The sequence below is a fragment of the Pholcus phalangioides genome, unplaced genomic scaffold, assembly GCF_987345545.1.
Source record: "Pholcus phalangioides strain wild (caught in Gottingen) unplaced genomic scaffold, Ppha-v1.0 ptg000015l_1, whole genome shotgun sequence".
Taxonomy (NCBI): domain Eukaryota; kingdom Metazoa; phylum Arthropoda; class Arachnida; order Araneae; family Pholcidae; genus Pholcus; species Pholcus phalangioides.
The window spans coordinates 109,291,652-109,301,285 of record NW_028301608.1 but is presented as its reverse complement, the minus strand read 5'-3'; the positions used below and the strand labels follow the sequence as shown (position 1 = coordinate 109,301,285).

Sequence of the window (9,634 nt, the reverse complement as noted above, 5' to 3'; positions counted from 1 at the left end):
GAAGGTGCGAGTGTTCTGGTCTACAATTGTAGGCGTCGGTTCGAATCCCACTTCTGACACGCTGTTTTTAATATGAAATTTGGATCGTGTTTTATGTAAAATAAGCAATATCTCTCAAATTTGAAGTAAGCGTAAGACTTGGTTAGACGTCAGGATGGCCGAGCGGTCTAAGGCGCCAGACTCAAGAATATATCTTCGCCTTAAGAAGGTGCGAGTGTTCTGGTCTACAATTGTAGGCGTGGGTTCGAATCCCACTTCTGACACGCTGTTTTTAATATGAAATTTGGATCGTGTTTTATGTAAAATAAGCAATACCTCTCAAATTTGAAGTAAGCGTAAGACTTGGTTAGACGTCAGGATGGCCGAGCGGTCTAAGGCGCCAGACTCAAGAATATATCTTCGCCTTAAGAAGGTGCGAGTGTTCTGGTCTACAATTGTAGGCGTGGGTTCGAATCCCACTTCTGACACGCTGTTTTTAATATGGAATTTGGATCGTGTTTTATGTAAAATAAGCAATATCTCTCAAATTTGAAGTAAGCGTAAGACTTGGTTAGACGTCAGGATGGCCGAGCGGTCTAAGGCGCCAGACTCAAGAATATATCTTCGCCTTAAGAAGGTGCGAGTGTTCTGGTCTACAATTGTAGGCGTGGGTTCGAATCCCACTTCTGACACGTTGTTTTTAATATGAAATTTGGATCGTGTTTTATGTAAAATAAGCAATATCTCTCAAATTTGAAGTAAGCGTATTAGTTATTTTATTCTTCGTGATTTAGTGCTGAGCATTCTACTTTACGTAATTTTTTCGTATAATCTCTTACGTATATTTTGCATAGTAATGTATTTTACATTATTTTAATTTCCAGTTAACGTTTCTCATTTTCGTATTGTTAAGTATTATTATTATTATCTAGCTTTAGCAATAGTGTTAGTATGCCTCGACCTCGACTAGTGTTGTGTAGAGCTTGCGACGGGAGGTTTCCCTGGTCTAGGGGTATAGTAGCTGATAGTTTCAATTGTAAAGGGTGCTTGGATAGAAAAAGGCTGGAACACGAGGTCGAAGCTTTACGGGAAAAAGTTAGGGTGCTAGAGGGTCCGGTTATAACGGACCCTCTGGTCGTCGAGCCACCTGTTGATGAAGAAGCAATCTCCACGAACAACGACATTTTAGAGGGCGAATGGGTGGTCGTGGATGAGGTAGAGGGGGATAGTGATAGGGGTTTAATCATCGGCGATTCTATGGTTAGGGAACTTGGGAACCGAGTGTGTAGGGATTTTCGGGGTTTCGAGCGCTGTTGTCTTCCTGGGGGGAAGATTGGCAACGTTCGAGACGTTTTTCATCGCCGAAAGTTGCCCTTGCGGGTGATTCTGTGGGTGGGAACAAATCAGGTAGGAGCGAATATTAGTGAGTCTCTGTCAGAATACCGGGATTTACTATTATCCGCTAGGGAGGGGGGTTCAGATGTGGCAGTGATTCCAGTGCTGCCAAGGGGTAGTAGGGGATATAGGAGTAGGATCCACCAATTCAATATAGGCCTGAAGGACATTTGCTCCTCACTTGGGGTCACGTTCTTGGAGCTTCCCGCATTTACCGATAGGTGGCTTCGTTCGGATGGGATCCATCTAAATAAGAGAGGGGTCTGGGAGGTTTACGATAGTCTTAGGTCAGGTTTTTTACTCCCAGACCACGTAGTCGGGAATGCGGGTTAGTTAATGATAATCACAACAGTACTGACGGGGAATTACCCACCTCTGACTTGGATGGCTTCTCGATTGACAACAAACCACCGGGCAAATTAAAATGTGTGTTAATAAATGCCAGGAGCTTGGGTAATAAGAAAGATTTTTTAGAAACTATGATAGTTGTGGAGGACTTGGATCTTATAGCCATTACAGAATCTTGACCAAACGATGGGGATGAATCTTTCTTACACATCTCCGGATACGATACTTTTTTGAGAAATAGATCTGATAGGAAAGGGGGTGGAGTGTTGATATACGTGAAATCATGTTTGAAGGCTAGAGAGTGTAACGTGCAGAGAAGTGATATTGAAACCATATGGGTTGAACTTGAGAACAAAAGACGTCATAAGCTTATTGTTGGGGTTTGTTACAATCCACCGAATAGGGATCAAAACTACATCGCCAAAATGCATGATGAAATTTCCTACATGTGTAAGCGAAAGAGGGTTCTCATACTAGGGGATTTCAATTACCCGGGTATTGATTGGGAGAACCTTTCATCTGGAAATCAGTATGAAAGAGACTTTCTTAAGTTGGTGCTCGAAAATTTTTTGTATCAGCATGTATCAGAAGCCACTAGGGGTACTGCTATTTTGGATTTAGTTCTTACTAGTTCTGAGGATCTAGTTGAACATGTTTCGGTGGGGGAAGAGTTTTCTTCCAGTGATCATCGTATCGTCAGATTTCACTGTAACTTTTCCTCGGGTAAGGTTGATAACAAAAGACTGGTTCCTTGTTTTCGGAGAACTAACTTTGATGTTTTGCGAAGAAGGTTAGCGGAAGTTTTCAAAGACCGGTTGGAATCAGTAGGGGTGGTAAGTCAATGGGAAGAATTTAGTACGAAGCTGTCCTCTGTTTTGCACGACGTCATACCCTTTGTTCGAAAAAAGCGTGTTTGTACATCACACCCTCTATGGTTCACGGATAGCGTGCGGAACCTTTATCTTGAAAAGAAAAGAGCATTCAGAGAGTATAAAAGTGGACGAGGTGACCTATCATTGTTTACTGATAAAAGAAGACTGTTGAAGAAAGCGATAAGGGATAGTAAAAAGCAAGTTGAATCTAGGTTGGCAGATAACATTGGCTCTGACCCAAAATCATTTTTTCGATACGTCAATAATGGATGTAAGGGGACAGTTGGCCCCCTCTCGATAGGAGGCTCAAAAGTAGAGAGCAATGTAGGCATGTGTAGTGCTTTCAATGACTTTTTCGCGTCGGTTTTTAATGGAGATAATGATATTCGATATACGGGTGTTGCATGGGGTAATAAAACGCTCAACGATATTCAAGTGGAAGACGTGGAGGTCCTAAATCTTCTAAGAAATGTATGTGCAAGCAAAGCACCAGGACCAGATGATATCTATCCCAGGGTTCTCAGGGAAGGTGCTAATGAATTGTTGGGGCCAGTCGCACAGATATACAGGAGTAGTGTTGCTGAGGGTATCGTCCCGAGAGATTGGAAACTGGCTAACGTTGTTCCGATATTTAAGAAGGGTAGTAGAGAAGTGGTGTCTAATTATCGTCCAGTGAGTTTGACGAGCTCCCTCTCGAAAATTTTGGAAATTATCATCAAAAGGCAGTTTGTGAAGTGGATAGACGAGAATAATGTATTGTCGGATAATCAGCATGGGTTCAGGAAGGGGAAGTCATGTGTAACTAACCTCCTTTGCTTCTATGATTACGTGACTAAGGCTTTGGGTAAGAGCAAAAATGTCGACGTTGTTTACCTTGATTTCCAGAAGGCATTCGATCGGGTCCAACATGGCAAACTCTTGAAGCGTTTACACGAGATTGGAATAGGGGGCAACTTGCTGAATTGGATAGAATCGTGGTTAAGAGATAGGTCGCAACGAGTTATGGTGAACGGGGAATTCTCTGGTTGGACAGACGTCACAAGTGGAGTTCCTCAGGGAAGTGTCCTTGGCCCCATACTTTTTTCACTTTTTATCGATAAACTCGATCAGGGTATCGATGGAATTACTAGCAAATTCGCAGATGATGTGAAGCTAATGGGGGTAATCGGGAATGAAAGCGATAGGGAGTTGCTCCAGACCAACTTAAACAAGATTGCAGCATGGGCAAATGAATGGAGCATGACGTTTAGCGTAGATAAGTGCATGGTCGCTCATTTTGGTTCGAACAACCCACGGTTCTCTTACGAGTTGAATGGTGTCACTATCCCGGATGCAACTGGAGTCACCGATTTGGGAATTCTCATTGACGAGCGACTTAAGTTTTCTGAACATTGTTCAGCGGTTGTCAAAAAATCGAATAGAATGCTTGGTCTCATTTTCAAAAAGGTCTCTTCGCGTTCTCTTAAAGTCATTCTTCCGCTTTTTCGAGGCTTAGTTCGACCTGGACTGGAGTATGCTGTAAGGTTTTGGAGACCATACCTACAGAGGGACATAGACTTGGTTGAAGGGGTGCAGAGAAGAGCTACGCGTGTCCTTATTGGCACACAGGGCTTGAGTTATGAAGAAAGACTTCATTTTTTGAATATGTTTACATTGGATGAACGCAGGTGTCGAGGAGATATGATCGAAGTGTTCAAAATTTTCAATGGGATGGATAGGATGGACCATGTACTTTTAGTACACCGCCAATCGACTGCTTTTACAAGGGGACACCAGTATCGATTGGTGAGGGACAATGCAAGGTTATGGTGTCGCAGGGAATTTTTCTCCAATAGGGTTGTTAATAAATGGAATAGCTTACCCCCGGAGGTAGTAAATTGTAACACAATTGACACGTTTAAAAAGAAATACGATAAACATGTTGGGGTAAATCGAGAAGCTATCCATTCTTAGAATAAGACAACCATAAGTATTCTTTATGGGCATTGTATAATATTTTATCATGTGTATATATTGTTTGTAATTTGTGTTAATTGCATTTTTAATTGGGTTGCTGTATTTTTGAAACATATGACAACCATATTTTTATGGGCATCTTTTTATCAGCCACCTCGTTGGGCATTTTGCCTGTTGTGGTGTTGTATTTGTATTTGTATTTGTATAAGCGTAAGACTTGGTTAGACGTCAGGATGGCCGAGCGGTCTAAAGCGCCAGACTCAAGAATATATCTTCTCCTTAAGAAGGTGCGAGTGTTCTGGTCTGCATTGTAGGCGTGGGTTCGAATCCCAGTTCTGATATGTTGTTTTTAATATGAAATTTGGATCGTGTTTTATGTAAAATAAGCAATATCTCTCAAATTTGAAGTAAGCGTAAGACTTGGTTAAACGTAAGGATGGCCGAGCGGTCTAAGGCGCCTGACTCAAGAATATATCTTCGCCTTAAGAAGGTGCGAGTGTTCTGGTTTACAATTGTAGGCGTGGGTTCGAATCCCACTTCTGACACGTTGCTTTTAATATGAAATTTGGATCGTGTTTTATGTAAAATAAGCAATATCTCTCAAATATGAAGTAAGCGTAAGACTTGGTTAGACGTCAGGATGGCCGAGCGGTCTAAAGCGCCAGACTCAAGAATATATCTTCTCCTTAAGAAGGTGCGAGTGTTCTGGTTTACAATTGTAGGCGTGGGTTCGAATCCCACTTCTGACACGTTGTTTTTAATATGAAATTTGGATCGTGTTTTATGTAAAATAAGCAATATCTCTCAAATTTGAAGTAAGCGTAAGACTTGATTAAACGTAAGGATGGCCGAGCGGTCTAAGGCGCCAGACTCAAGAATATATCTTCGCCTTAAGAAGGTGCGAGTGTTCTGGTCTACAATTGTAGGCGTGGGTTCGAATCCCACTTCTGACATGTTGTTTTTAATATGAAATTTGGACAGTGTTTTATGTAAAATAAGCAATATCTCTCAAATTTGATGTAAGAGTAAGACTTGGTTAAACGTCAGGGTGGCCGAGCTGTCTAAGGCGCCAGACTCAAGAATATATCTTCGCCTTAAGCAGGTGCGAGTGTTCTGGTCTACAATTGTAGGCGTGGGTTCGAATCCCACTTCTGACATGTTGTTTTTAATATGAAATTTGGACAGTGTTTTAAGTAAAATAAGCAATATCTCTCAAATTTGAAGTAAGCGTAAGACTTGGTTAGACGTCAGGATGGCCGAGCGGTCTAAGGCGCCAGACTCAAGAACATATCTTCGCCTTAAGCAGGTGCGAGTGTTCTGGTCTACAATTGTAGGCGTGGGTTCGAATCCCACTTCTGACATGTTGTTTTTAATATGAAATTTGGACAGTGTTTTAAGTAAAATAAGCAATATCTCTCAAATTTGAAGTAAGCGTAAGACTTGGTTAGACGTCAGGATGGCCGAGCGGTCTAAGGCGCCAGACTCAAGAACATATCTTCGCCTTAAGAAGGTGCGAGTGTTCTGGTCTACAATTGTAGGCGTGGGTTCGAATCCCACTTCTGACACTTTGTTTTTAATATGAAATTTGGATCGTGTTTTATGTAAAATAAGCAATATCTCTCAAATTTGAAGTAAGCGTAAGACTTGTTTAAACGCCAGGATGGCCGAGCGGTCTAAGGCAACAGACTCAAGAATATATCTTCGCCTTAAGAAGGTGCGAGTGTTCTGGTCTACAATTGTAGGCGTGGGTTCGAATCCCACTTCTGACACGTTGTTTTTAATATGAAATTTTGATCGTGTTTTATGTAAAATAAGCAATATCTCTCAAATTTGAAGTAAGCGTAAGACTTGGTTAGACGTCAGGATGGCCGAGCGGTCTAAAGCGCCAGACTCAAGAATATATCTTCTCCTTAAGAAGGTGCGAGTGTTCTGGTCTACATTGTAGGTGTGGGTTCGAATCCCAGTTCTGATATGTTGTTTTTAATATGAAATTTGGATCGTGTTTTATGTAAAATAAGCAATATCTCTCAAATTTGAAGTAAGCGTAAGACTTGATTAAACGTAAGGGTGGCCGAGCGGTCTAAGGCGCCAGACTCAAGAATTTATCTTCGCCTTAAGAAGGTGCGAGTGTTCTGGTCTACAATTGTAGGCGTGGGTTCGAATCCCACTTCTGACACATTGTTTTTAATATGAAATTTGGATCGTGTTTTATGTAAAATAAGCAATATCTCTCAAACTTGAAGTAAGCGTAAGACTTGGTTAGACGTCAGGATGGCCGAGCGGTCTAAGGCGCCAGACTCAAGAATATATCTTCGCCTTAAGAAGGTGCGAGTGTTCTGGTCTACAATTGTAGGCGTGGTTTCTAATCCCACTTCTGACACGTTGTTTTTAATATGAAATTTGGATAGTGTTTTATGTAAAATAAGCAATATCTCTCAAATTTGAAGTAAGCGTAAGACTTGGTTAAACGTAAGGATGGCCGAGCGGTGTAAGGCGCCAGACTCAATAATATATCTTCGCCTTAAGAAGGTGCGAGTGTTCTGGTCTACAATTGTAGGCGTGGGTTCGAATCCCACTTCTGACATGTTGTTTTTAATATGAAATTTGGACAGGGTTTTATGTAAAATAAGCAATATCTCTCAAATTTGAAGTAAGCGTAAGACTTGGTTAGACGTCAGGATGGCCGAGCGGTCTAAGGCGCCAGACTCAAGAACATATCTTCGCCTTAAGAAGGTGCGAGTGTTATGGTCTACAATTGTAGGCGTGGGTTCGAATCCCACTTCTGACACGTTGTTTCTAATATGAAATTTTGATCGTGTTTTATGTAAAATAAGCAATATCTCTCAAATTTGAAGTAAGCGTAAGACTTGGTTAAACGTAAGGATGGCCGAGCGGTCTAAGGCGCCAGACTCAAGAATATATCTTCGCCTTAAGAAGGTGCGAGTGTTATGGTCTACAATTGTAGGCGTGGTTTCTAATCCCACTTCTGACACGTTGTTTTTAATATGAAATTTGGATAGTGTTTTATGTAAAATAAGCAATATCTCTCAAATTTGAAGTAAGCGTAAGACTTGGTTAAACGTCAGGGTGGCCGAGCGGTCTAAGGCGCCAGACTCAAGAATATATCTTCGCCTTAAGAAGGTGCGAGTGTTCTGGTCTACAATTGTAGGCGTGGGTTCGAATCCCACTTCTGACACGTTGTTTTTAATATGAAATTTGGATCGTGTTTTATGTAAAATAAGCAATATCTCTCAAATTTGAAGTAAGCGTAAGACTTGGTTAGACGTCAGGATGGCCGAGCGGTCTAAAGCGCCAGACTCAAGAATATATCTTCTCCTTAAGAAGGTGCGAGTGTTCTGGTCTACATTGTAGGTTTGGGTTCGAATCCCAGTTCTGATATGTTGTTTTTAATATGAAATTTGGATCGTGTTTTATGTAAAATAAGCAATATCTCTCAAATTTGAAGTAAGCGTAAGACTTGACTAAACGTAAGGGTGGCCGAGCAGTCTAAGGCGCCAGACTCAAGAATTTATCTTCGCCTTAAGAAGGTGCGAGTGTTCTGGTCTACAATTGTAGGCGTGGGTTCGAATCCCACTTCTGACACATTGTTTTTAATATGAAATTTGGATCGTGTTTTATGTAAAATAAGCAATATCTCTCAAACTTGAAGTAAGCGTAAGACTTGGTTAGACGTCAGGATGGCCGAGCGGTCTAAGGCGCCAGACTCAAGAATATATCTTCGCCTTAAGAAGGTGCGAGTGTTCTGGTCTACAATTGTAGGCGTGGGTTCGAATCCCACTTCTGACATGTTGTTTTTAATATGAAATTTGGACAGTGTTTTATGTAAAATAAGCAATATCTCTCAAACTTGAAGTAAGCGTAAGACTTGGTTAGACGTCAGGATGGCCGAGCGGTCTAAGGCGCCAGACTCAAGAATATATCTTCTCCTTAAGAAGGTGCGAGTGTTCTGGTCTACAATTGTAGGCGTGGGTTCGAATCCCACTTCTGACACATTGTTTTTAATATGAAATTTGGATCGTGTTTTATGTAAAATAAGCAATATCTCTCAAACTTGAAGTAAGCGTAAGACTTGGTTAGACGTCAGGATGGCCGAGCGGTCTAAGGCGCCAGACTCAAGAATATATCTTCGCCTTAAGAAGGTGCGAGTGTTCTGGTCTACAATTGTAGGCGTGGGTTCGAATCCCACTTCTGACATGTTGTTTTTAATATGAAATTTGGACAGTGTTTTATGTAAAATAAGCAATATCTCTCAAATTTGAAGTAAGCGTAAGACTTGGTTAGACGTCAGGATAGCCCAGCGGTCTAAGGCGCCAGACTCAAGAACATATCTTCGCCTTAAGAAGGTGCGAGCGTTCTGGTCTACAATTGTAGGCGTGGGTTCGAATCCCACTTCTGACACGTTGTTTTTAATATGAAATTCGGATCGTGTTTTATGTAAAATAATCAATATCTCTCAAATTTGAAGTAAGCATAAGACTTGGTTAGACGTCAGGATGGCCGAGCGGTCTAAGGCGCCAGACTCAAGAATATATCTTCGCCTTAAGAAGGTGCGAGTGTTCTGGTCTACAATTGTAGGCGTGGGTTCGAATCCCACTTCTGACACGTTGTTTCTAATATGAAATTTTGATCGTGTTTTATGTAAAATAAGCAATATCTCTCAAATTTGAAGTAAGCGTGAGACTTGGTTAAACGTCAGGATGGCCGAGCGGTCTAAGGCGCCAGACTCAAGAATATATCTTCTCCTTAAGAAGGTGCGAGTGTTCTGGTCTACAATTGTAGGCGTGGGTTCGAATCCCACTTCTGACACATTGTTTTTAATATGAAATTTGGATCGTGTTTTATGTAAAATAAGCAATATCTCTCAAACTTGAAGTAAGCGTAAGACTTGGTTAGACGTCAGGATGGCCGAGCGGTCTAAGGCGCCAGACTCAAGAATATATCTTCGCCTTAAGAAGGTGCGAGTGTTCTGGTCTACAATTGTAGGCGTGGGTTCGAATCCCACTTCTGACATGTTGTTTTTAATATGAAATTTGGACAGTGTTTTATGTAAAATAAGCAATATC

The 9,634-nt window shown here is 41.4% G+C and overlaps 22 non-coding genes across 22 annotated transcripts; all 22 read left to right on the top strand.

Annotated features, from left to right (window-relative positions):
- Nucleotides 1–148: 148 nt before the first annotated feature.
- Nucleotides 149–263, top strand: TRNAL-CAA (transfer RNA leucine (anticodon CAA)). Its single transcript has 2 exons — nucleotides 149–186; nucleotides 218–263. It is a non-coding gene; the product is annotated as a tRNA-Leu (tRNA).
- Nucleotides 264–352: 89 nt separating this feature from the next.
- TRNAL-CAA (transfer RNA leucine (anticodon CAA)) lies at nucleotides 353–467 on the top strand. Its single transcript has 2 exons — nucleotides 353–390; nucleotides 422–467. It is a non-coding gene; the product is annotated as a tRNA-Leu (tRNA).
- An 89-nt stretch (nucleotides 468–556) lies between these two features.
- TRNAL-CAA (transfer RNA leucine (anticodon CAA)) lies at nucleotides 557–671 on the top strand. Its single transcript has 2 exons — nucleotides 557–594; nucleotides 626–671. It is a non-coding gene; the product is annotated as a tRNA-Leu (tRNA).
- A 4,513-nt stretch (nucleotides 672–5,184) lies between these two features.
- On the top strand, nucleotides 5,185–5,299 carry TRNAL-CAA (transfer RNA leucine (anticodon CAA)). Its single transcript has 2 exons — nucleotides 5,185–5,222; nucleotides 5,254–5,299. It is a non-coding gene; the product is annotated as a tRNA-Leu (tRNA).
- Nucleotides 5,300–5,388: 89 nt separating this feature from the next.
- Nucleotides 5,389–5,503, top strand: TRNAL-CAA (transfer RNA leucine (anticodon CAA)). Its single transcript has 2 exons — nucleotides 5,389–5,426; nucleotides 5,458–5,503. It is a non-coding gene; the product is annotated as a tRNA-Leu (tRNA).
- Nucleotides 5,504–5,592: 89 nt separating this feature from the next.
- TRNAL-CAA (transfer RNA leucine (anticodon CAA)) lies at nucleotides 5,593–5,707 on the top strand. The gene is made up of 2 exons: nucleotides 5,593–5,630; nucleotides 5,662–5,707. It is a non-coding gene; the product is annotated as a tRNA-Leu (tRNA).
- An 89-nt stretch (nucleotides 5,708–5,796) lies between these two features.
- On the top strand, nucleotides 5,797–5,911 carry TRNAL-CAA (transfer RNA leucine (anticodon CAA)). Its single transcript has 2 exons — nucleotides 5,797–5,834; nucleotides 5,866–5,911. It is a non-coding gene; the product is annotated as a tRNA-Leu (tRNA).
- Nucleotides 5,912–6,000: 89 nt separating this feature from the next.
- Nucleotides 6,001–6,115, top strand: TRNAL-CAA (transfer RNA leucine (anticodon CAA)). The gene is made up of 2 exons: nucleotides 6,001–6,038; nucleotides 6,070–6,115. It is a non-coding gene; the product is annotated as a tRNA-Leu (tRNA).
- Nucleotides 6,116–6,204: 89 nt separating this feature from the next.
- Nucleotides 6,205–6,319, top strand: TRNAL-CAA (transfer RNA leucine (anticodon CAA)). Its single transcript has 2 exons — nucleotides 6,205–6,242; nucleotides 6,274–6,319. It is a non-coding gene; the product is annotated as a tRNA-Leu (tRNA).
- Nucleotides 6,320–6,611: 292 nt separating this feature from the next.
- TRNAL-CAA (transfer RNA leucine (anticodon CAA)) lies at nucleotides 6,612–6,726 on the top strand. Its single transcript has 2 exons — nucleotides 6,612–6,649; nucleotides 6,681–6,726. It is a non-coding gene; the product is annotated as a tRNA-Leu (tRNA).
- An 89-nt stretch (nucleotides 6,727–6,815) lies between these two features.
- TRNAL-CAA (transfer RNA leucine (anticodon CAA)) lies at nucleotides 6,816–6,930 on the top strand. Its single transcript has 2 exons — nucleotides 6,816–6,853; nucleotides 6,885–6,930. It is a non-coding gene; the product is annotated as a tRNA-Leu (tRNA).
- Nucleotides 6,931–7,019: 89 nt separating this feature from the next.
- Nucleotides 7,020–7,134, top strand: TRNAL-CAA (transfer RNA leucine (anticodon CAA)). The gene is made up of 2 exons: nucleotides 7,020–7,057; nucleotides 7,089–7,134. It is a non-coding gene; the product is annotated as a tRNA-Leu (tRNA).
- Nucleotides 7,135–7,223: 89 nt separating this feature from the next.
- On the top strand, nucleotides 7,224–7,338 carry TRNAL-CAA (transfer RNA leucine (anticodon CAA)). Its single transcript has 2 exons — nucleotides 7,224–7,261; nucleotides 7,293–7,338. It is a non-coding gene; the product is annotated as a tRNA-Leu (tRNA).
- A 293-nt stretch (nucleotides 7,339–7,631) lies between these two features.
- Nucleotides 7,632–7,746, top strand: TRNAL-CAA (transfer RNA leucine (anticodon CAA)). The gene is made up of 2 exons: nucleotides 7,632–7,669; nucleotides 7,701–7,746. It is a non-coding gene; the product is annotated as a tRNA-Leu (tRNA).
- Nucleotides 7,747–7,835: 89 nt separating this feature from the next.
- TRNAL-CAA (transfer RNA leucine (anticodon CAA)) lies at nucleotides 7,836–7,949 on the top strand. The gene is made up of 2 exons: nucleotides 7,836–7,873; nucleotides 7,905–7,949. It is a non-coding gene; the product is annotated as a tRNA-Leu (tRNA).
- A 293-nt stretch (nucleotides 7,950–8,242) lies between these two features.
- TRNAL-CAA (transfer RNA leucine (anticodon CAA)) lies at nucleotides 8,243–8,357 on the top strand. The gene is made up of 2 exons: nucleotides 8,243–8,280; nucleotides 8,312–8,357. It is a non-coding gene; the product is annotated as a tRNA-Leu (tRNA).
- An 89-nt stretch (nucleotides 8,358–8,446) lies between these two features.
- Nucleotides 8,447–8,561, top strand: TRNAL-CAA (transfer RNA leucine (anticodon CAA)). The gene is made up of 2 exons: nucleotides 8,447–8,484; nucleotides 8,516–8,561. It is a non-coding gene; the product is annotated as a tRNA-Leu (tRNA).
- Nucleotides 8,562–8,650: 89 nt separating this feature from the next.
- TRNAL-CAA (transfer RNA leucine (anticodon CAA)) lies at nucleotides 8,651–8,765 on the top strand. The gene is made up of 2 exons: nucleotides 8,651–8,688; nucleotides 8,720–8,765. It is a non-coding gene; the product is annotated as a tRNA-Leu (tRNA).
- An 89-nt stretch (nucleotides 8,766–8,854) lies between these two features.
- Nucleotides 8,855–8,969, top strand: TRNAL-CAA (transfer RNA leucine (anticodon CAA)). The gene is made up of 2 exons: nucleotides 8,855–8,892; nucleotides 8,924–8,969. It is a non-coding gene; the product is annotated as a tRNA-Leu (tRNA).
- Nucleotides 8,970–9,058: 89 nt separating this feature from the next.
- TRNAL-CAA (transfer RNA leucine (anticodon CAA)) lies at nucleotides 9,059–9,173 on the top strand. Its single transcript has 2 exons — nucleotides 9,059–9,096; nucleotides 9,128–9,173. It is a non-coding gene; the product is annotated as a tRNA-Leu (tRNA).
- An 89-nt stretch (nucleotides 9,174–9,262) lies between these two features.
- On the top strand, nucleotides 9,263–9,377 carry TRNAL-CAA (transfer RNA leucine (anticodon CAA)). The gene is made up of 2 exons: nucleotides 9,263–9,300; nucleotides 9,332–9,377. It is a non-coding gene; the product is annotated as a tRNA-Leu (tRNA).
- An 89-nt stretch (nucleotides 9,378–9,466) lies between these two features.
- Nucleotides 9,467–9,581, top strand: TRNAL-CAA (transfer RNA leucine (anticodon CAA)). The gene is made up of 2 exons: nucleotides 9,467–9,504; nucleotides 9,536–9,581. It is a non-coding gene; the product is annotated as a tRNA-Leu (tRNA).
- The last annotated feature ends 53 nt before the right edge of the window (nucleotides 9,582–9,634 follow it).